The sequence below is a fragment of the Neophocaena asiaeorientalis genome, unplaced genomic scaffold (genome assembly GCF_003031525.2).
Source record: "Neophocaena asiaeorientalis asiaeorientalis breed wild unplaced genomic scaffold, Neophocaena_asiaeorientalis_V1.1 scaffold8, whole genome shotgun sequence".
NCBI classification, from domain to species: Eukaryota; Metazoa; Chordata; class Mammalia; order Artiodactyla; family Phocoenidae; genus Neophocaena; species Neophocaena asiaeorientalis.
Genome location: NW_020175395.1, coordinates 1,053,251 through 1,077,329, shown reverse-complemented (window position 1 = coordinate 1,077,329; position 24,079 = coordinate 1,053,251). Strand labels below are relative to the sequence as shown.

Below are 24,079 nucleotides of genomic sequence, written 5' to 3'. Positions count from 1 at the left end.
CAGGACGTCTGCCTTCCAAGGCCCCCCATGGCCCTCAGGGTCTGGAGATCCCGGTGCACACGCTCATGTACACACACACTCGCACGCACTCACACGTGCACACACATGCACTCACCTACACACGCACAAACCTGAGTGGTGTTAAGCCCTGCACACTTTTTAAGCTTCAGCTCAAGTACTGTCCTGGTTGTGAATCCTTTTCTGGCCGATATACTACCACCACTGAACTTATTACTTTTTCCTTTGTGTCTGTTGATACATTATGTGCTATACATAACTACATTATAACACTTATTATAATTTACTATACTCATTTGTTTACGTATTTTTCTCCAAAGAGTTTCTCCAAAGTCTTTGAGGAGAAGGACTTTTTTTTTACTATCTTAGATGAAAAACTCAGTGCTTAATGATTATTGGTGGATGGGTGGATAAACGCATAAGTTTCTGAATACAGAAGTTCCTGAATATATTCAAACTTGTATTGAATGACTGAACACACATTATCTATTAATTTTATGGGTGAAAGAGTCCCCCTTGCTTACATAAGCACTTCTCTAGCCCTCACCCCGTAATTTGCCATTTGTCTTTCAGTTTTATTGATGGCTCTTTCTCCACCAGACGTTTACTTTAGTATTTTTAAAAACATGACTAGCCACTAATTACTAATGTTTCATACCCTCCCAATCTGTAATAATACTTTATCAAATACTAAATTTTAAAATACAAAAAAATAAAAAGAAGTTTCTGTATTAAGAAATGACCTACAGGTTGTTTGAGCATAACATGCTCCTTTCCTAGATTTATAAGAACTTCTAGCTTGGTGTTGTCACTTAAATGTAGGCCACGTTCACTGTGGTGACAAGACTCAACGTTTTAAAGGTACCTAAAGGTGATAGAAAGCAGCAGCTTCAGAGAGAAATGTTCAAACGTGGTGGTTCCCGAACGAAATGGATATTAACCGTGAGAGCAGAATCCTGGAACCTGTTTTACCTGTGTTTGAACCAAATTCCTATCTGTTGTACAACCTTCCGAGATCAGGAAAGCCACGGTGAAGAAAGATCGAAAGTGAACCTGTCACCGGTAATCACCCTTCAAACTGTCTTGTTTCAAACAAAAGAAAACACTTCATTTCATGCACTCTTACACACAGGAGCGAATAGAAAGGAAAGGAAATCAGCAGTGCTTGGCGACTGGGGCTGTGGAGTCGCATTGTCCTGGCCCGGGCGGGGCCGGTCTTTGACACACAGTGAACAATGGTACCCGGTGCTGATGGGGGTGGGTGTGGCCAGCAGAGGATGTGCTTGTCCCAGGGAGGGGACACCAGCGCGCTCCTGCTGACACAGCAAGGAGACCCGGCTGTGGAGCCTCCCACCGGGCCCAGAGATGGGCCACGGGCTCTCTTTTTTCTGGGACATAAACAGGCAGCTTTCTTTCCGTGCTCGCGAATGAAAACTGTCATCTCAGAGTGGAAAACGGACGGAGCCAACCCTCAACCCCTGTAACAACTTCACCGTGGCCCTTCTCGTTTCCAAAGCTAGGAGGTCGTTAAGAACAGCTTGTCTGTCAACCTTACTTGGGCACTGTGTGGGGTTGATAAGGACCCTTGGGCTCACAAGACGCTTCTTGAAGTCCCTGTGGACCCTCTTTCCTGGCGAGGCTCCACGTCCGTCCTTTTGTTCTGGCCAGTGTCCCTGTCGTACCTGTTCTGCAACTCTGTTTGCACAAAAGGCGTTTGAATGTGAGGGTGCCCTCCTATTTCCTAGGCTCTCCTCTCACCCATCGAGCTCTCCCCACCACCCGGATCCCCTTTACTGCCTCTGGTCTTGGATTCTGAAGGCTGCGCTAATTTTGTCCACTCCACTCAGCACAGGGCTCTGTCGGGCAAGCCTTCTTGTGTGGTGAGGCTAAACTTTTCACCTCATTCTTCAGAACAGCAGTTTTCCCAGAACTTGGATCGGCTTGACAGCCGTACCTGGAGTTGCCTCGGGGGTGACAGTGTTCCTCCAGGTGAAAGGGGGTGAGAACTGGAGCCCGCCTGCGAGCTTGCACTTGGGTCTGTGCCGTAAACAACACACCGGGGCGTCGCTGGCGCGAGGCCTGAGAGGCACTCGATGTGGGGAGACGTGTAATTCTCCGTGTCCCGCTGTGTCTTTCCCTTTTCTGAGGTCAAGTCCACCTTCCAGGTACCACAGCCTCCCTCTCATCCTTCCTCGCTTTCTAGAAAAGCTTGTTCTCCTGATCGGCTTTCATCCTGTGTCTTCAGCACCTAGGACACCCCGGAGACGAACGCATAAACTAGATCTTCTTAGAGTCCAGTGGGGCCAGAATGATGGAAAGAAAAAAAATGCCGTAAAGAAAATTGGGGGGGAAGAAGCAGGTCATAGAACACCGGTATCCTAAAGCAAGACTGAAGGGAGATAAAGATGTACATGGTTTTCGGAGTGAGATTCAGACCAAGCAAGGCAGCCTGTTTATGTAGCACCGGCCAGCACTGACCCCAAAGAGGCCGCCGGTGATTCTGTACAGAGCAGACCTCCCAGCTGAAAACCTCTCCCTCGTTGATTTTGTCACCACAGAATCTTTGGTCCTGCTTCTGCTCCAGAGTGGAGAGTCCTGAAAGGTTTTGTTCTGAGCTTAGGACTCTGGTGTCCACTTGAGCTGAGCGGAGTCCTGGTTTCTGGTTCCCGCTCTGGACACCTCTGGGCTTCCCTTGCATGTTGAGGAGTTTTACTGCTGTGGGAAGCTGCATCCTGGAAATCGGACTTCACATTTCCCATTGCCCCTGAATCCCAGCGTTGGTGATGGCAACACGAATACTTGGGTCCTGTACCTCTGTCCACTCTGGCGTTTCCTCTGCCTGTACATGTACGCAGAGCTGTGGCATCGTGCATTTGTGTGCGGGGAAGAAGCAGGGTTGGGCTTAAGGCCAGACGGCCTGAGTTACCAGATGTGTGAACACAGGCGTGTTACTTCTCAGTGCCTCTGTTTGGCTGTCTTTAAGGATGGGATTCATAGTCAAACTTCTTTCAAAGAATTGCTGGAGAATTAAGAGAGTCACACAAAGTGCTCATTAGAGCAGTGTCTGGCACATGGTAAAATACCAGTATTAATGCTGTTATTGTTAGTTATTCATTCATTCAACAAATGTTTACCAAACCCTAAGAATTCAGCATGGAGGAGACAGACCCATCCGGCCCTCGTGGAGAGCGTAGAGAGGAATAGGTCAGTTACTCGAGTCGAGTGCCTTCTGAAAAGGAGAAGGAGTACGTATTAACCACTAAAAAGTCAGTAACATGGTGTGATCGGGGCTTCTAGCAAACGCTAATAGGTACGCTGATTTTTTAAATTCTTGTTTTATCTTGATTTTTATCCTTTCTGACCCTCTTTCTGAAGATTCAGTAGCTCTTCAGCGGTATGGAATTGTCATGTAAATAGGAGACAATTAACACTGACCTGTTACTTAATTTAAAATAATAACGAAGATGTCGTCTTTCTGTTTGAGAATTTTTAACTTGGAAAATTCACAAAGGTTGTATTAGGAAGTGTCCGTCCTAATGTGCCGAATGTTAATGACACCAAATGTTCAGTTCACTTAAAAAAAAAAAGCTAAGGTTTTTTCCTTTTCAGTGAAACAAACAAAAAAGTTGCCTTTTTTCCGCAGAGCATTTTAGGAAATGGCATGAGAAACACATTAACAGACCGAAGTTGAAATCACCTATTTTCCACGAAAAATGTCTTGGTTTAAACTCTACTGGGTGATGGAGCTGAGTTTTTCCTTGCTGTATTATTTGTCTCTAACATTCGCTTTTCTTGCCATTGTATTTCTAATGTCCTCAGCTGTGAGTGGTTTTTGCTCTCTTTGCTTAGATACTTAATGTTTATTCGCATTCTTTATAGATACTAGAAAAAATTCCTGAGTTAAAATCTAGAGCTGGGAAAGCAGTAACTTCAAAGAAGGCCAACAAGCTAGTTAAAGCAACACCTTCCTTCAGTAAAAACATGTGGCCTGTTTCTAATCAAATTACCATATGCTCATTGAGTTGTCCCCTCTGCAAACTTTTCCTAATATTTTTCTGTAAATGATGTTAAGTTAAATGGCCCGTAATTGCTTGTTCTATCTCATAGCCCTGTTTAGAATAATGCTGGGTTAACACTTTCCAGACCTCAGGAATCTGATCTGTCAGCAGAGGACTTGTATAAATACCAGTTAGAGCTTCGCCCAGCGCCATCCCTGGACACTGGGGGTCTTGAAACGGTCCCTTCTTCCCCCCTAGCTGTTCTCAGCCCCTCGCACACGTCCCTGCCCTTAGCAGGAAAGTGGACCCTCCCTTGCCCGCGACCTGTCCCCTCCGGCTCTGCCAGAAGCACCCATCTCTCGCGTCCACATCCCTGCAGTGCTCTAATCCCACCCCTACGCCCCTGCTTTCCTTTGTTCCTCGTCTGGATGGTGGGGGCCAGGCGGAGACGGGGCAGACACAGAAGTGAAGGGCGAGCCCCTCTCTCTGCTCCGGGACCTGGAAGAGGAGAGGCCAGGCTCCTTATTCTGTAAGCGTCAACTTGCAGGCCCAGCGTTCTCTGCTTTTATAACTGCCCGAGCGCAACGGCGTGGAATGCTGTCACAACGCTTCCTCTTTTGTAGTTATTCTCTGAACTTCTTACTGCTTGTATTTTACAAATAGTTTATATCTCTGCGTCACTGTCCATGTGTTGTAAGCCTCCCTCTTCGGTTCCTCATACTAATCTTTCTATCCCTCCTTAATCACTCTGGCCTTTCCTGCCCTTTTCCTTCCTTGAACTTAACCGAGAGAACTGTAGTTTCAGTCTCTCCAGTTGAGTCTCAGCTATTCCATGGTGTGACCTCCGTGCTTCACAGGACGCCGCGCAGAGCCCCCAGGGTGGGTGACATTCCTCCTAAAGCCTGGGCTCTTCCCTCAGCTCCTGTCCCCTCAAGAGCGTTTACGTCTAATGAAATAACAATTGTGTCCCGACCATAATGCCCTGACTTCCTCCTGTTTTTCCTTGAAGGGTTTATGATTAGATCCAGATTAGAACGACGCTATTAAACACTTAAATATCTCGGCGAATATACATAACTATATACCTTCCCTTATATTAAAAAAAAAATTTTTTTTAATTCTTTTTGTTTGCATCCAAAAATCTCCCTGGTAGCCTTAATGTAGATGCTTTCATTCCTTGTACCAATAGGGAATTCCTATAAAATCTGTACCTTTGTTCCAAAAAAGCTGAGCAGGTAATGACTACCCTCATTTGTAATCATAGTAATGACCTCTTGACATCTACAACATAAATTCCAACATCTTGGAAATGTGTTGTAGCCTCTGCAGCTACTTTCTTTAGGAAGGGCAGTCTGTTCCCGAGCTCAGCTGCTACCTGCAGGGGCTCTGGTCACTCACAGGAAAGAATTCCTCCCGGAGATGCGACCAGCCACTCCCTCTTCACTCATCTCCGGCCACTGGCATCTGTATTCCAGAATTCTAGGAATCCCTATTTGCTGTTTGTTTGTTCCTTAAATCAGCAGTGCTGTTTCCGTTCCATCCGGCCATAATTATCTCCAGAAATAACTGTGATTCAGAAACCTTTTCATGGAGATTTCACAGATAACACTATCTGTGTGTCCTTCTTCCACTTGTTCTGCTCTATGCGTCCGACAAGGCTCATAATTCCTTAGCAAGTCTGATTGTTTTTCCTAGCACAGCGTTCACGTGTGGACACTAGCTCTTCTGGGTCCCCCAGAGCTCCGTCCCTGTCTGTCTGCACCGGTCTTTCTCTTCCCTCGAGGCCTCCTCTGGCTTCGCTTCCACACCCCTGGCTCGGGGCAGACCGGTCTCTTCACTCACCGTCACACCTGCTGGCACAGTTGAGCGCTCACTTGGCTGCCGTGGTCGGAAGCCTCCGAGCTGCTCCCCACAGCTGATGGTCTTGCTTCCTAACTCGGCAGCTCTGCTCGGCCTCTTGCACAATCACACCTGATGTGCTTGGCCTGCTGGCGAACACCCGGCTCCACTCAGCCGCTGTTCAGAGCAGGCGCTGTACTTCATAGCCAGATCTGGTTCGTGCATTTTGTAACGCAGTCCTAAAGCAAGAAACGGGCCAGTGCCCAGGCACTAAAAGATTCTGCAGTTTTTAGGAGTCGTTACAGGAATCCTTTCGTGCATTCATCACATACATTTAAAATATAATTCTTATTTACCTTCAGCTTCTCAGGAGGTGTATCAGCACATACAGAGTATCCCTGTAGGGTTGAGGCCTTAGAGGTTTAATTCAGAAGGAATGTTTATTGAATCCCGACTGTGGAAGTGAGTCCTCGTAGCAGGTGGGGGAGGGAAGGCCCTCAGCCGGCAGTGAGTCTCCCCCAGGTGAGGGGACGGCTCGGCAGCCGCAGGCTGGGCCGAGGCAGGAGCAGTGGGGCGCTCACTGGACCAGGTGGTGGCAGCCAGAACAGTGACGGGCGCCAGGACGCTGCAGAGATGGAGAGCACAGGGTCAGGGGCCAGATCGGATGGTGACGCACAGGTGGCGGGACCCGGGGACAGGACTCCCTTCGCGGGGCAGGGGCCTCAGGGCCTCGGGGCGCTGGTGGCCTGGTGTGGAGGAAGGCGGTTGGGTTTGGGGCTACGTGTCTGTGAGGTGAGTTGAGGCCCTGAGAGGGGCGTTTGGGGCGGGGAGTCTGGAGCAGGAACTGGTCCCCGGCCAGGCAGGTTTGGGTGCAGGAGGTCAGTCTCCGAAACTCGGGCTGAGAACACTGGTTAAGAATTCATATATTAAGCATTTGTGTCCAAGAGCCTCGTGGCCGGACTAGAGTGTTCCCCACCTTCCATCGTGAGCCCCTGCCTTCGAGGCTCCTCAGAGGTTTCAGGGGCTGATGCCAGAGAGTTGACATGAACTGGAAGGTGATTCCTACCTCAGTTGAGGCAAACTGCATTTCAGGGATAAGCAGAGACCTAATTCCAAACTGATGTGCCCCGGAAGGCGGGATGCGGAGCGTTTTGGTTCGTTAGGCTGGAGGCGCGTCTGAGTATAAGCTGCTTTTATTACCGTCATCATTGTAACTGTCGCCGTCAGCAGCATCGTACAGGCCTGTGACGTCATTGGTTATCAGAAGACGTCCGACAGCCTCCGTCGAGCTCTTCAGGTCCTGATGTTTTCATGGTTTTCGGTATGTCTTTGGTTTTGGCCCCGACCGTTTCGGGCAGAAAGGGTCGTTTGCTCTTAGCGCGGCCGGCTCTGCTTGATCCTACACGGTGGAGCGGATGGTCCTGGTGAAGGTGAGGAGGTGGGCTTCCCCTCAGGTCCTGCGGACGCCTGTTCCCAGAGGCTGTCCCAGGCCCCGGGGTCCAGCACATTCCGGGGCGACCCCGGAACTTCGGTACCGCTGACGGGCTGGAGACCAGCCGCCCTCCGGCACTTCCCTGCCCCCTCACCGTCCTCCCCGGCAGAAATCTTCCCGCGAACACCCGTCTCTGCGCTTGCTTCTCGGAGGCAGCTGGGCATCACTTTTACAGCTGAAAATCTATGTTGGTTTCCCATTGCTGCTGCCACAAACGATCAGAAAGCGGCTGAAAACCGCACAAAGGCGTCATCTTGTGGTTCCAGAGGTTGGAAGCTGAACTGAGTGTCACGGCGCTGACAGAGCTGTGCTCCTCGTGGAGAGGGCTCTGCTGGAAGAAGATACTGAATGAGGAGGAGGAAGAGTTGGAAGATTCTAGTTAACTGTCAGCTTAAAGCTTAGACACGCCCTCGAAAAACACCGTGAACGTGCGCCTGGGCCGCCGCAGACAAGGTCCAGCCACACGTACGTCTGAGGCAGCGCCAGGCGAGGGCACGACCACAGTAGGATCTGGGGGAGATTTGTGGCTTAAAAAGAGACCCAGAGAGCGTTCCGGGTTGGGGGTGAAGCAGTGGCACCGCGGAGACGCGGTGCAGGGACCACACGGTCTCCCGGGGAGACGCCGGCCCCGTGGGGATGCTGGCGCCAGGGCCCCTCCCAGGCTCCCCCGCGGTGCGTCCTCCACTGCCTGAGCAGCGCTCGGCCCTCCTCCCCTCCCTTCACACCCTCTTCTTCTTACTGCATTTTGACCTCTTTTCCTTCCTTCCTGCTCTTGCTGTTGTGAGTCTCACAACCAACCAGGAGTCATCCTTAAGCCCTACAGAGTCCCTCTGCCTCTGAGATCACCCACCTGTCCTTTGACAGGTGCCTTCTGACCACTGACTGGTCACACTCTGAGGCGTCCCCCTAAGCAGTTCCATTAAGTTAGTTAAACAAGGTTCTTGGTGGAGACTGACTCCTAAACAGTTCGCAGCTGTTGTGATTCACGGGCAATGTCGGGAACGGGGGAGGACCCTTGTCTCCTAAGACGGGGATTTGTTAATCTCATAAACATGGGTCCTTAGCAGTCGTTCCAGGAAGATCCATCTAAATACGCTTTTATTCGTTTTTTTTTTACATATTCTTCAACTTTATAATGAAGTGTCTCCCTATTTCTCAGGGATTTTTGTTGAGAATGAAGTTAATTCTATGCAGAGTGATACTAGAAAGGCACGGTACCTTTTAAATTCAGATTGTTTCTATTCTTTTTGGAAAATAGGTCAGCAGAGGAGATGAGGCAACTGTGATCCTCTAAAGCCACAGCTGAACTTGGGGGAATATGTCGAGCTTTCTCCGAGGCATGTTAGGATGTTGAAGAGAAACATTCGATTTAGGTTTAGCTTTGGAAGCTTAGGCTTGCAGTGTCTTCTTCTTTGCACACCTATTTTGGTGAAAATTTCAGTCAAGTGTATTGAAGTGGGCTTTGGATATGCTGTCCAACACAGGTATCCCAAATACAGTTTTTATTACCCTTACGTTTCCCAGATGAGCAGGACTGACCTGACTGAGGGTGGCTCTCTTGCTAAAAATGTTAACCGACAGTGACAGTGTGAAGAAATCAGAATTCTAACGGCTTGTGGAGCAGATCAATAGGAAAAACAAAAGAGAATGTGGGTCAGAACAGTTGTGATTTTCCTATGAGGTCCTTGTGCCGAGTGCCACCCGCTGAGGTGAGAGAGGAGCCGTTTTCACAGTCTGGCTCATCCGTGGACGTGGCGTGCACGCCCGTGGACGTGGGGCCTGTTCTGAGGCCCGTGGACGTGGCGTGCGTGCCCGTGGACGTGGGGCCTGTTCTGAGGCCCGTGGACGTGGCGTGCGTGCCCGTGGACGTGGGGCCTGTTCTGAGGCCCGTGGACGTGGCGTGCGTGCCCGTGGACGTGGGGCCTGTTCTGAGGCCCGTGGACGTGGCATGCGTGCCCGTGGACGTGGGGCCTGTTCTGGGGCCCATAGATGTGGCGTGCATGCCCATGGATGTGGTCCGTTCTCGGGTTGGTGAATATGACATACTCTTTCTGTGCACCAGCCCCTCCCAGCTGCCCTACAGGTGGGGTGGCTGCTGCTCCCTTGGCACCATCTCTTCCCCCGGCTGCTCAGGGAGGCCGAGCAGCCAGGGGTGGGGACAGAAACAAACAGCCCTGGGGTGGGCAGCGAGAACCTGGCCCGGTCACTGCGTGGTGCTGGGCGACCACACCCCGGCCCCGAGGGAGTGAGGACAGCTCAGCACCCACTGGAGTGAAACCAGGATGGCCTGTCCCATCAGGACAGCGGTGGCCAAGGCCACGGGGCTAACTCTTGGTTTCTTTAACATATTTACCGAAAGGCTGGCACTTCCCTCCTGACATCGGGTTTGTCTGGTTAAACATGAAACAAAGCCTTTGCCTGTCCAGTGAGAGCGTCCACCGAGGTCACATTTCTTCCCATCCAGCTGCCTCACGTCCGAGTCTGGATCCTACATCGTCTGTGTTCACAGCTTCATCGCTCTGGGGCAAACGCAGACCCCACGGCCGTGGCTTTCGGCTTTCTTCAGCAGGGACAGCTTTGCACACCTGCTTAGGTTGACGCCAGTCTTCCTGACTCAGGCGCCCCGCTCCTCGCCTGCCCTCCCGGACCCTGGCTAAGTAACGTTTAGGTTGTTCTGTCCCCAACCTCTGCTGAAATCCAAACCAAACCATCCACGGCCTACTAGAAATACTCTCCTTTCCTTGTCTGCGTTTTCCATGACGCTGCTCTATATTTTTAAGTAATTCAACCTCTTTTCTGTCTTCCTTCCTCATCTTTATAATTTTTCCAGGCAGCTGGACTTCATTTCTGATACCCTTATGCTTTCTGGTCGGTATCCCAGGCTCAAAAGTGTGTATTTATTTTAAACGTGAGTCGACGATATCATTATTTCTCCTGCATCTTCTGTCTGTGTGACATTTTGTGCCCTGACCATCACGTGGACAGTAGGTCAGGGTGTGGTTTTTGCAGGTATTGTTCATGTAAACCACTGGCAGTGGTTTTAGTTTATTCATCAAAAGGAAACAGCGAGGGGGAACCCTGGGGTCAGGTACGTAGGCATTAAGATAGAAGGCGGCGTTCGAAAGGGGCGCCTTCGGCTTCATCTTCACGTTCCCCTGACTCAGCGTCCGTTTCCCCATCTTCTGAATGAGGATGACTGTGCTAAACTACACAAGAGTACTGGGAAGGGAACTCAGCGTGTGTGAAGCAGCCTGAGATCTCACGATCAAAGATACCGTATTAGTGTCACGTGCTGCAATTTTTATCAAGGGAAGCTCCTCAGACCGGCCTCTGGATTCACCTGCCTGCGTCCGCCGGGATCCCCGAGCCTCTCCCCTCTTGGAGGTGCCTGTCTCGGTCCTAGAGTCCGTTTCTGGGTGTCGGAGAGAATCAGAGGACACATGTCAGGTGTCCGCCGGCACCTCAGGTGGGCAGGGACAGGCGCAGGTTTGCAGGGCACCTGCTGTGGGTGACGGACGCCTGCCGGCTGGCACATTCTACCACCCTGGACACCGCACAGAGTCCCGCTGAAGAACTTTCCAGCTTCCCCAAGGCACCTAAGGGGTGGAGACCGGGGTGCGTTGGTGGCCAAAGTCTTGGGTGAAGACAGACCCAATGCACAGAGATAAGCGAGGTGGACTGAGTTTGTGAAAATTGCGAGGAATACCCCCAAACGTGCAGGCTGTGTATGGGGCGGGTTCAGTGCAAGCAGTGGCCGAATGGTTTTCTCCACTTACTTCCCAGCGATGCTCTCCTTTCGGGATAAAGGTCAGCGCCGTCGTGGGTGTGCGAGTGTTCATGTATCATTAGAGAAGTGGCCGGAGACCACGTAACAGTGAGGTCTGTGCTCAGGCAAGAGTGGCAGGCGTGCGCGGCTGGGGGCCGCCTGGCCTGCAGGGCTCAGGCCGGGTGCCCTGTAGTCTCCAGAAGGCTGCTCAGAAGTTCACTGTCTACGAGAGCTCATCTCAGAGCAGCTGCAAGTGGTGTGGGGGCTCTGGACCTGCAGGGACGGGGCAGCCGCGTGCCTGGTCTGCACTCGGAGGCTGTGTCCTTCATGCCCGCTTTTGGTTTCAGCCCCGTGTAGAAGCACATGGAAGCTGATTCTCCCCAGGGGAAAAATGCTCGAATACATCATTTTTTAAATGTAATTTTAGGGAAGCATCGATCCTTTCCAGTCTTCATGCTGAGAAAGTCAAACTGAACGGCCCAGTCTGCCCTTTCCTCTCTGCTCCCAAGTTTTCGCTCGGCTCCGGTATTCTTTATAGGGTTTTCTTTTCTAAACGCCCATTTTGAGTGATTAGAACTTTGTACAAACTGATGATGTGCAGCCGTCCCCTCACGCATCTGTAGCTAAGCCCCCCGCAAATTCAGTGGGCGCTTTGGAAAAGCGAGACGGCTTTCCCTACCCCACAGACCATGGAGAGCTCTCACCCCCCAGGGAGGAGATTTGTAGGACCCACACACTGAACTCGGCAACTTCAAAAGATCATTTACCAATTAAAGTTAAATTGACAGTGGAAGTTTGAAAGTCAAGGTTCTGTGCCCAGATAGCCTTGGCCTTCCAACCCATCCTCAAGAAGCTGTGGGTCAACGTGGGCCGTGTCTGTGCCGTCGTACGTTTTGGATGCTTTGTGGTGGATGCTCAGTTCTCTGGTGGCTGAAGGTCTGTGGGACCACGACCCGTGGATTCCGTGCAGGGTGCAGAGCACATGGCCATGGAGTGTCTGATGGCTGAGCGAGGGAACCCCACAGATAGACACAGAGGAGGAATTCAAGTGTCAGCTCGCCGCTTCAGGGATTGGATCAATCAGTTTGATGGACTGCCTCTCCCAGGTTGGTGATGTGTCTGCTGTGGTCTCAGCCGTGATGTGGACCAGCTTGTCAGGCCTGTGCACGCAGATGTCTCTCCCTGCCTTGCGGGAGGAGCGGGGTATCCGCAGGGTTTAGAGACAAAGTCAACTTGAAGGCGAGGAGGTGAGAGCCCCGCCGCTGCAGGGACGCGTTGACAGGCGGTGAGTCCTGGGGTACCTGCCGCTGGGCACAGGCTCAGACTCTGGGGACTCAGGCAACGTAAAAACGATCTTTTAAGATCGGAAGTCATTTACCTTGTGAGCTTGTATGGGTTTTAGGTTATTGTTTTATGTACGCAGGTAAGTTTCCTGACTCTTTCCAGGGATAATTCCACGGTAGAGCCGGAAGCTGTTGTGTTTTGTGCCATCTCACTCTGGAGGGCCTGGCCCCCGTCGAGCTGGGCAGCTTTCAGCGAAAGACCACTTCCACTGAGAGGAGCTACTTTTTCCTTCCCCCAGACTCCGAACCCTCTGTCCCAGCTCTAAAGCCTGGTTACAGCACAGATTCCTGATCAGTCCCTCCTTCTCCTTTTTCCTCTGATGGAAGCAGCATCTCAAGCCTCTGCGAGGGCAGCTTATGGGGAAGGGGGGTGTGGTGGGATCAGAGGACACAGACCCAACCATCCGCTGCAGGGCTGAGCCTGTGAGCCACGTACGGGCCGCCCAGGGGTCGCGGTGGCCCTGCTGGAGCGCATCGCCCACCCTGTCACCTGTCCTTTCTGGGAGGGGCTGGCCCACGTTGTAGTTACCTTGTAGACAAGTCTTTCTGAGCAGACCTGCTGGTCCTCCCAGCTGTGAGATGCAGCCCAGGAGGATGAAAGTGCCGTGGCCTCTTGCTTTCTCGGGTACCCGGGCTCTTCCCTGGGCTCCAGGGATGTTCTCAAGGCCCCACCTGGCCATCCGGTCCTTCTTCAGCGTGCCCTCGGGATTCTTAGAGTAGTTACTAGATTTAACTGAAAAGGAGTGTTCTAGCGGGGTTTACAGCAGGCATAGTTTGAGGGAAAACCAAGCCTTCTTTTCCCACAGTCGGAGCCACTGTATCACCCTTATCGGATGCCGTGGGGCTTCCTCCCCATGGAGAACGGTCTTTACACCTAAACTGCCTCACTGTTAATGTCACACTTCACTTGGGCTCTGCCCACCCTGCGCCCTGTCGCTGTTTGGACCACAGGGGTCCCCACTGCAGGCCCCCTTCCCAGACTCCCCCTCTCACCTGCCTTTCCTTCTCGGAGCAGCCTGGACTCTCGCTGGGAACACCCGGCGTCTGCAGCTACAGGCTTCCCGGCCCAGCGGCTCACGAGATGCCACCTCTGCTCCCATGCGTGCAGGCCTGGTGGGCCAGTGGCTCATGGCAGTGGCCTCCAGGCCTGACGGGTGAGCACCGGGCCTTCCCCCTAGGTGCTTCTGGACAGTTCCTCACTGTGCCATTAAAAGCGGATGAGAATGGATTTGTTTATTCTCACTTTAATTGCTTATACATTTCCTGATTCCAGGAAATGTTTAAGACGTTTATTTACCTGTGTGAGTAGGGAGGGTGCGGCCTGTCTTATGAGGTCCTCAGTGCAGTAACGGATTTTCCTCCCAGAAAGCAGGTTTTAAGAGATATGGGGGACCAGCCCTGACCAACCAAAGCCTGTTTTCCCAGTAACACATCTAAAATGCGAATCAAAATACTTTAGCCACACCTCGCGACTGCAGGTAGAGTTGTTTCTCGGTGGAGGTGCACGTTCTGAGTCCCAGATCCGGGCGCTTCGAGCGGGCAGTGGGGAAGGGCAGAGGCAGCCTTGCGTAGCTGGCGTGCGGTGCCTCCTGTGAGGCCGGGAAGAGAGGCCCCAGGAAGCTGTCCGCTCCTGACTCCTCTCGGCTACGTGTCCTCAAGCATCTTCCCCCGATTTTGACACCCAGAATCCTTGACGGAGCAGGTGGGCAGGAAGACAGGTGCTTTTTAAGATCACAGTCTGTTCAGCCCGTGTTTTAGCCTCAAAACCTTATGACCGGGCTTTGCTTTCTTCAAGTCATGTAAAAGCATGGCTAGCAGAGATGTGGTTCTGGTGGCACATGGGGATGTACTTTTAATTCCTTCTCTTCCCAACCAATAATAATATTGAAATTTTGGGTAAACAACATTTGAGAGGTACTGAAACTTGAGATTCACTTAACTGCTAAAATACTACTCTCTTATCCACAAACCACCAGTTATAAATGTCTCCATGCCCAGTTCAGTTGACAGCAGGAGACTTTGGAAGGTTATGAGCCAGGAACTAGTAAGAGATGCCAAATGCCTTCTCGCCCTCCCTGAGCCGCGGACCTGAGCGTTTGCCTCTGACGTTACGTCCTCAGGGTTCAGAGACTGTGGACCCCGGTGTCCAGTCATGCAGGGCAGTTGTGCACAGAGCTTCAAGTGGACACAACACAGTGGAGCCGTGGAAGGCCGCCTTCATTCAGGCCGTGGGATAACCAAGGAAAAAGTTTGAGCCGAAATGCCGCGTGGAGAAGGCAGGACTGAAAAATGTACAATCAGGATGATCGCAGCCACACAGGTGAGAGAGCAGCGGCTGGAAGTCCCAGGCTCGTGCAGCCCAGAGGTTGACCTCGGCTGTGCTCTGATGCTCGGCCTGCAGGGGGGCTTCCCCCAGTGTTCGCTGATGGGGTTCTCCACCTGAAAGGGGGACAAAAGGAGCACGATTGCCACAGACCTCAGAGGAGAGAGGCCAGTGTTCCCACGGGGCCTCCAGTGAGAACGAGGGGTGGGGAGCCTGGGTGTCAGAGCTGAACTTGGCCCCTTGGCAAATGTGTCCCCTTGTTAGGGTCGAGAGCCATGTCTGGTCTCGCGGTCATGTCTGCCGAGTGCTGTCACCGCGGCAGACGGATGACAGGTGATCAGCGCGGTCGACGGGGCCTTAGGAAGTCAGGTGCAGCGACATCCAGAAACCCATCTCTTGTGTGGGATGACCGTGGGCTTAAACGCATCTGTACAAGAAGCCTGTGTCAAAGGGGAAGAAAAGGAGGAGAGAACTGTGATACTTCGAGTCCTTAACGTGGATCTGAAAACCAGGCTCCGGAGCAGACCCGACCCCACAGCACTGCCCGTGGGGAAGCCCCGGCGCTCAGCTGTCTGACAGAGTCAGGCCAGGCTCCTCTAGCGGACACAATCTGGGCTTGTGTTGGTCACTGCTGAGAAACGGCTGTGACCACGCGGACCGTGGCAGCTTTCTCCAGAATCTCCCCGGTCCCATGTGGGGTCCGGTTCCCGTGACGCCCAGAGAGCCGTGTCCAGGAAGAAGGGCCTGTCACGCCCCACATCAGCGTCTGGACACCTGAGGTCGCATAACATCACATCCCACGAAAAGGCAAACTCCTATGTTGGGAATCAGCTTTTAGCCACTTTGGAAGAACTGTTTCTCTTTGAATCGGAACACATTTTGCCGCAAATACAGTTATTTGTCATGCCCGTCACCAGCAAGCAAAAATAATTCACTTTAAGGAATTTACTTCAAGCTTACAGAAAAGGAAGAAACATTTATAGAGATATGGAAAGGAAGACATTCATTTATCAGTAAACTTACTCGTTACTTATAATTAGTATTTATATATAATTTTAAAATGAGAAGACTTCTGCCCAGCCCCTTAGCTTTGATGGCCTAATGTAAGAAAATAGAATGGAATAAATTATTCTATTTTTAGTTTTTTCATCACAAAGGACGTATGAGAAAATGACATATGATTCATTCCTCCTGAATTTGAATACTTATCCTTAAATTGCACAAGCCTGTCTTTAGGTTTGGAAGTCACCTCAGTGCCGGGGGACGCTGCAGCCAGCACTGCTGTTTGGGCCTGAGAGGCTGGAGGGCGGGACTGCCCTCCCGTGTACGTCATCCTCCGTGGGACGGAAACGCCGAGACATTCAAAACGAAAGGAGGCTCACCTGTGCTTTTGAATAACAGACACAATCTATGTGAAGAACTGGGTGCGTTGGGTAATTCTAACCCGGAGCGTGGCATAGTTCACCCTTTTGGATAGAACGATGGACCCGCTGTCCAGGATGGGGAGAGGGGGGAGTGGGGGGACAAGGAAGGGGACAGTGAGTGTGGGGACGGGTGTCGCAGCTGCTGCCCCGTCGGTGCCATGGAGTTTCCCGAGGCGGGCACCCCCGGGCCCCTCCCGCGTGCGCCCTACCTGTGCAGGGTCGCGGCCGGTTTTCCTGGCGTGTACTTGGCTGTTCAGACTTCTGGATAGGAGAAGGTGAGGCCGACCCCTCTCCTTGCCTCCTGTCACTGCGTCTCAGTCATCTTCTAAAGTACAGAAATGGTCTCAGATTTCAGACAGGGCTGGGATGGAGTTTTGTGTCCAGGACACGTAGGTGCCTGGAGTCCAGCGACCACAGGTGGACAGGAGGGGCCGCGGCGAGTTTCCCGCCAGCACCTCTGCCTGCCATGCCAAGTGTTCGTCACACAGAGGAGCCCAGATCTGCAGAGCACCGAGCAGAGATGCTGCTGTCCTGTGATGCTGCAGGCTTCCTCCTTGAATCAGTGCCCCTGATACAGAGTGTCTTTAACTCAGCCTTTCCTAGCCACACATGAGAATTAAAAATGTGCTGCAGGGTCCTTCCTGTGCAGCTTCTGACTCTGTTCAGAGTGTGTAGGAGCCAAACGCTTGTAGATTTGCACCCCGCTCCGAGGCACAGACGAATAATTGGTAGTTTATGATGCTTACTCCAGACTCCCCCCCCTCCATGCCCCCCTACCCCCCACCAACCCTGGAGCTGTTAGTGACACTGGGACCTCTGTTTGCTCTGAACATCCAATTTTTAGTTTTCAATTTTCTTCTGATGACTTTTCTGAATATATGAAAAAGAAATGAAAGGATTGCTGATTTTTTTCCAGCAAACAGAGCAATTAAATTCAGAATAAAAATAAAACCTTTCAAGAGTAGTTGAGAATAAAAGTGAGAAGTTTTCTTACATAATGAAAGAAATGTCCTATTCAGATAAATCAGTAGAGCATGAGACGTTTCCTTACAGAAATACTCTCTTTCCTGCACTTCTGTACATGGTAAAACTTCTGCCACACTGTCAAATACAAAGTATTTCAAATTAAACGCTAGCTTCCCAAGGAGAGTCTTGAAGAGATGGACAAAATAGATAAACCAGGAGATCCAGTTTCGGGGGAAGTTTATACATTTGATGGCCTCCCTTGTAGAAAAGCACACAAAAGGATCTAACTTTGGGTCGGTTTTCCATCAGCAGAGGACCCTGTGCTGAAGCTGCGTTGCCCCCAGTCTGTGTAGCAGACAGAATGGGGTCTCCTGAACACATCCCTGTACCAGTCCTGGGACCTGTGGCGGCAAAGGCACTTTGAAGGTGATCGAGTTCAGGGTTGTGAGACAGGAGGTGCCCCTGGACCTCCAGGTGGGCCCCAACTGTCATCACGAGGGACCTGAAGAGGGAGGCGGTGGGTCCCCGTGATGTGAGGAAGGGCCAGCAACCCGGGAACGCGGGCGGCTCCAGAAGCTGGAAACGGCGGGGACGCCGTCTGAGGCCTCCGGGAGCAGCCGGCCCCGCGCCCCGGAGCCCTGAGGGGGCCCGCGGGCTGCGTGGAGCCCAGCCTCTGGGGGGGCTGTTCTGCGGCCCCTCCAGCCCACCTCCCAGCTCCAGCCCTTCCCGGAGACCCTCCCGGCTGCCCCGGGCCCTCCCTGGGTCCTTTCCCCCCATGCCTCTGGTGTCCTGTCCTTTCCCCTGCTCCCATTTGCTTTATTTTTCTTTCCATTCTTAAAACGTAAACTCCGAGCCCGTTTTTCCAGCCTGATACACAGTCTCCTGTTCGTTTCTTCCCCGGCCGATTCCTCGATGGAGGTGTCCATCCTTCTCTCACCAACACAGCCTGGGTGTGTGCTTTTTAGTAACACGTGGAGGTTAAGTTAGAGTTGGTGGAGCCTGTGGAGCACATGGGATTAACGGTTTTAAAGGCCCTGCCGCTGAGCTGCACACGCGGTTTTGTGTGAAAATGGAGGTTGGGAGTCGTCACCCTCCGTGTCCGCAGCTGTGATGGGTGTGTGCCCGCGATTCCCAGTGGCTCTTGGAATTTCCCTTTGGCCAGGTGACAAGACAGCTTTCACCATCCTGAGGAGTAACCTCTCCAGCTCTTCCTGAGGAAATAGGCACCCCTGCAGTGGAGGAAACCGGGGGCCCTCCCCGTGTCCCCAGGCCACACCACGTGGCCCGGGCCTGGAGTGCAGCCCCTGCCCTTCCGCCGCCGCGCGTGCGCGCTGGTGGCACCTCCTCATCCATCTGGAGCCATCCTCTGGCCTCAGAGCAGCAGTCCTGAGTCTGCTCACCTCCCGACCATCAGGAGGTCGGTGATTTTGTGCACTTTTCTAATGAGCCAGGTCCCAGAGGTAAAAGAAGCCATCACAAAATACTCAGCTCTTTCTGGAAACCGCAGAGAGCCTCTGCTGAACTTGCTTGCAGGGAGGGGGCCCTCCTGACGCATGCACAGGCGGGGGGCATCTTGGGGAAGCGAGTTTGCACCGAGGCGATCTGAGTTCTGACTGCCCAGGGGTTGCCCACCCGCTCCAGTGACTGCACACGCGTGTCTGGTGCAGACCCTGCAGTGCCCGTACGTGTGTGCGCGCACATGCAGACACAGAGCTGCAGAACATGGTTTCCTAGGTCCAGGCGCCGGCCAGGGCTCTGAGGTCCCGGGAGGCTGCCGTGACTGGAGCCATGCCCGGAGCACCAGCTGGGGAGGGGGAGCTGGGCTCTGGTGCACTGGGCCCGGGAGGAGCTTCTCTCCTGCACCCTTTCTTTTTTCGAGCGTAAATAGGATTCACATGTGGCCATGGAAGGTGTGACACATGTGAACTGCTCCTGAAGACGCCCTTCTTTTCAGTGTGTTACTTTTTGGAGACGGGGGTCGCAGTGCTTTCCCAGGTCACCTTGCGTCATCAGAAGTGGACGTAAGTGATAACTTACGAGAGAGGAGCTCTCTCTGGGGAGCCTTCCCGTTTTCGTCTTACTCGGCATCTCGTCTGCCACCTACTTACCGTCTAGACCAGAGGTCCTCAAACTTGCTGGCACATCAGAAGCACACAGAGGGCTTGTTAAAACCCAGATTCCTGGGCCTCGTCCCCAAAGTGTGACGCACCAGCTCTGGCCTGGGGTCTCCACCCTTGTTTCTCTAACATGTTCGTAGGTGCTACTGGTGCAGTTCGTCTGGGGACCACACTTTGAGAACCACTGGCTAGAGTGCAGCGCTCAGAGGTCCCGGTTGTTGCACTGTTTTGTGTTTGGGAATAACTTATAAGAAGTCGGTTTTAGGTTTTCTGTTTTATTCCTAGTTGAGTCGGATTGATAGGGTGACCAGCCATCCTAGTTGGTGCAGAACTGAGGGGGTTCTTGTAATGCTGAAACAGGGAACATTCTGGGGAGACTGGGGGGACCTAGCCGCCTCGGACATTGACTCGGCTTCCCAGACGCGTCCAGAGTGGCTCCGGTACGTCCTTCCAGAGGAAGGGCTGTGCATGCGCTACCCTATGTTTCTGGGCTGCATGGGAGAAGCAGGGGCTCTTGGGACTTGAGTGATACCTGCCTGCAAAGCTCAGCCTCTTATTCTTCTGAAATAGGAAACATAATTGAGACGTTCGTATTAAAAACATCCCACTGCTGGGCCGGGATTTTAGCAGTCTCTGCATTAACACATCTGCGATTTGGGGGAGAATATTACTGATGTGAGGTCCCAAAGGGAGTTATGTTCTGTTCTGTTTCAAAACCTTCGTGGGTTCAGCATTTTTGTGCGAGGCGCAGAGATCCGTTGGTGTCGGAGGTAACTCCCTGTGGTAGTCGTAGCCCGTAGCAGAAGCGAGGCTGCCACACAGCGGCCCACCTTCCTGCTCTTCTCCCAGGGACTGGCAGTCTCTGGAGGCTTCGTGGTCGCTACCGCTGTCCTTCACAGTGAGTGACCGACTCCTCACTTTTACCTTCAGGAAAGTTTGGGGGTTTTGGGTTTTTTAAAATAAATTTATTTATTTGTGGCTGTGTTGGGTCTTCTTTGCTGCGCACGGGCTTTCTCTAGTTGCGGCGAGCGGGGGCTACTCTTTGTTGCAGTGCGTGGGCTTCTCATTGCAGTGGCCTTCTCTTGTTGCGGAGCACGGGCTCTAGGCGTGCGGGCTTCAGTGGTTGTGGCACGTGGGCTCAGCAGTTGTGGCTCGCGGGCTCTAGAGTGCAGACTCAGTAGTTGTGGTGCGCAGGCTCTAGAGCGCAGGCTCAGTAGTTGTGGCGCACGGGCTTAGTTGCTCCACGGCATATGGGATCTTCCCGGACCAGGGCTCGAACCCGTGTCCCCTGCATTGGCAGGTGGATTCTTAACCACTGTGCCACCAGGGAAGTCCAGTTTGGGGTTTTTTAATTTATTCATAGAAAGAAGTGTGCATCTTTCTATGGACAGAAGTAACAAGGGAACCAAAAGAAGTGGTGCCCCCGAGTGGATCCTCCCTGCAAGGTGATTAAAGGGGCGTCCTCTAATCCAGCAGCTTCAACACTTGTGCTCACCAAGCACAGCCTGTGTCTTTAACACACTCAAACTAAGTGGGAATCTACAGAGGCAATAGATGTTTTTCATTTGAACGGATGTATGTTCTAATTTAAAAGCTGGTTTACTGCCACAGTAAATAATCTTCAGGCTTTTTCTGAGTCTGTGTAACATCTGTGGCATAGTTGCTCACTCACTGGGCTGTGGGCGGATGAGACATTTCACCCTGCCCACGCTCACTGACCCTGTCTCCACTGCTGTCCGTCTCTACACCTGGCTCCCTCCCTCGGCCCCCTGGGGACACCTGTGTGCCGACACACCCATGCACACGTACACAGGGCTGACGTGCCAGCAGGGAAACACATAATGTAGTAAGATGGATTTATTTCAAACAAGCATATCAGGTAGAAATAACAAAACCCGGCACCACCGTTTACCAGCTGTGTGACCTTGGACGTGCCACTGACCTCTCTGAGCCTCAGTTTCCTCACAGTGCAGACTGTAAGGCCGCCCTCTTAGTGTTGTTGGGTCAATGCAGCAATGGCAGGTAGTAGGTACCAGTAACTGACACTGCACTAACTAAGTGATTTTAACACGCATTTTGTAAAACTTTAACAACTCTAATATTGAGATCCAGATGACTGTATGTGACCCTAAAGAACATTAAGTGTCTTTCAGTTTTATTTAAATTTAATTTTTTGTTAAAATTTTAACAATCTTAAAATGATTTTTTTAACACTTAAAATTTAATTTGAACATTTAAGACACTATGTCATAGCTTAATGGGCAGGTTTTTCCTTTCTCGGGGATGTAATGGCGCCTCTTACAGCCAGCGGCCCCTTAGAATCAGTGAAACAGGGTAATTGTCGTCATTCTGCGTTTTCAGGTCATCACGCACACTTACTTATTTTCATGATCCCGTCCTTGTTCCCGGACATTTCTGGTGGCCCGTGGCCTTCTTGCTAGTACATTTGGGAGAGCAATGAGTAGAGCACAGGCTTGGGCTTCAGACGAGCTGGCTTTCAGCTCTCCCTCGTCCGCTAACCAGCTACATTGCGTCGGGCAAGTCTCGGCTTCTTTATACTTAAAAGGGGAACCATAGTATTTACTGTGTAAAGTTGTTACAAAGATTAAAATGAGATCGTGGACATAAACACAGCCCACTTGTGGGGCACGTAGTACCTGCTCAGTTAATGATGAATGGGAAGCCAACCATGGCTGTGCTTGCTGCTGACAGAACCTTATCCACCGCAATTTTATGTGATTTTCTCTGAAGCGGTCAAAAGCCATCCAGAGCCACCCTTGTCCAGCTGATGGCCATGCCAAGTGGTAATACAACTAGGCATGGGGGGGTGCCCACATCCGGACCAGATGGAGCAACAGGGACCAGACTTTCCCTCCTGTCCAGAACAAGCAAAACAAAAACACAAAACATGGGAAAATGGTTCTCGGGGCACCAGACGTCAGGCAGCAAGGACACTGCCCCGAGGAACGGGAAACAAGTGAAGTGAGCCCCTTACGTGCCGGGCTCACTGCCCTGCGAGGTCTTCCAAGACACAGCAATGGGACAGGGTCGGTAGAGGCCGGCGGACTCCCTGGGTCTCGAGGACAGAGAGAAGAACTCAGGGAGGCCGGCCGGCAGGAGGACTCAGGACAGAGCTGCTCAGACGGCCCCCGGCATGTGCAGGGGAGAACTGACCAGCACACGCGTGTGAGGAAACGACCCAAGGCTGGGAAGAACCACCCAAAAGGGTTGGCGCACCAGGCGTTGACACGGGGCCAGGCACAGAGCCTGCTGCCTCCAGCCGGGCTGGAATAGGGCACTGTCCACAGGCGTTTGCTGGAGTGTCCGACGGTCTTGCCTCTGTAGTGGGGATTTATTGGTCCTGCCTTGGGCGCTGCTCCAGACCTGCCTAACAGATCTTAAAAGGAAGATCCAAAAGGATCAACCACCCTGTTTCCAGGTAAGTTAACTGTGTCCCAGAATAAAATTCAAGAGTATTTGTAACAATGCAGAAATATTAACTGCCTCAGCAAGGTGAATTCCACAATGGATGGAATCCAACCAAAAATCACCAGGTTTGCAAAGAAGCAGGAAAGTATGGCCCATAATGAAGAGGAAAAGAATCTATCAAAACCAGCCTTGACTGACCCAGATGTTGAAATTAACGGCAGGGGGCATTAAGCCCATTTCTAGAACACTGTTCCATACGTCAAAAAAGTTAAAGGGAAGATATAAAGAAGACGGTTGGACTCGTAGAGATGAAATCTGCCGTGTCCAACGCGAAAATTACATCGGATGGAATAAAGGGTCGACTGCACTGCGAAGGAAGAGCTCAGTGCCCCTGGAGACCATGTGAGATGAGACACAAAAAAAAGAATTTTCCAGAAAATGAACAGAGTGTCAGTTCTGTGGGACAACTTCAAGTCCCCAAATGTACACGTAGTCGGGGACCCGGCAAAGAGGGGAGAACAGAAGAGGTGCGTGAAGAGATGATGGATAAAATTTTTCCAAATTTCATGAAAACTATAAACACACAGATCCCAAAAGCTCAGCAAACCCCAAGCGCAAGAAACAGGGAGAAAACAGCACAGAGGGGTCTCATGATCAAATAGCACGAACCAGGGACAAGGAGAGCCTGTTGCAGGACACGGGACACACATGGGACAGAGAGAAGGGTGCAGGTCTTTGTACGTGTGAATTATGAGCCTCAGAAAGTTGTTAAAGCAAAGCACGTCAGTCGGGTCCCCTGACCCGCCCGGTAGACGCCCCAGGAATATTTTGAACCAAGGCCTGCGTTAGCAACAGGAGGCCTCAAGGAGATTCCTGTAGAAGAAACGTTTGTATATGTAAATGTGCAGCTGTTTGACTTTGCTTAACAAAAGCCGTCTTCTTACTGGTCTCGTTCTGTTCATTCCTGCCCATTTTCCCCCTGCTCTCTGTGCAGTTTGAAGCCTTGAGCATTCATTCATGAGGCCAGGTAAGGTCCACTTGACTTAAGGAGATCCTGGCTCTAATTTAACTGTAGTAGTTTCTCAGAAGGTATTTAGAAAGCCCCTAGCGGCAGGACACTGGAGCGTACAGATCCCGTGTTCCGGTAGCTTGTAGGCAGTGGAAAGGCACAAGGGACAGAAACCCTGGGGATGGAATAGAAGAGGAGAAGGAAGGAGGTTTGCATGTCGGCGGTGCTGGGCTGGATGCGGGACTTACAGGTTCACCTGCCCAGGTTGCCAGAAACATGTTTACTCCCAGTACCCAGTGTCTGTATCACAAGACGCTGACGTCTCTGATTCAGAGTGGTGGGTGTAGTTTTTCAG

General features: G+C 51.8%; 1 protein-coding gene across 1 annotated transcript in view; it reads left to right on the top strand.

Annotated features, from left to right (window-relative positions):
- GMDS (GDP-mannose 4,6-dehydratase) overlaps positions 1-24,079 on the top strand; it is a 399,795-nt gene that overhangs the window by 333,783 nt on the left and 41,933 nt on the right. The window lies entirely within an intron of this gene.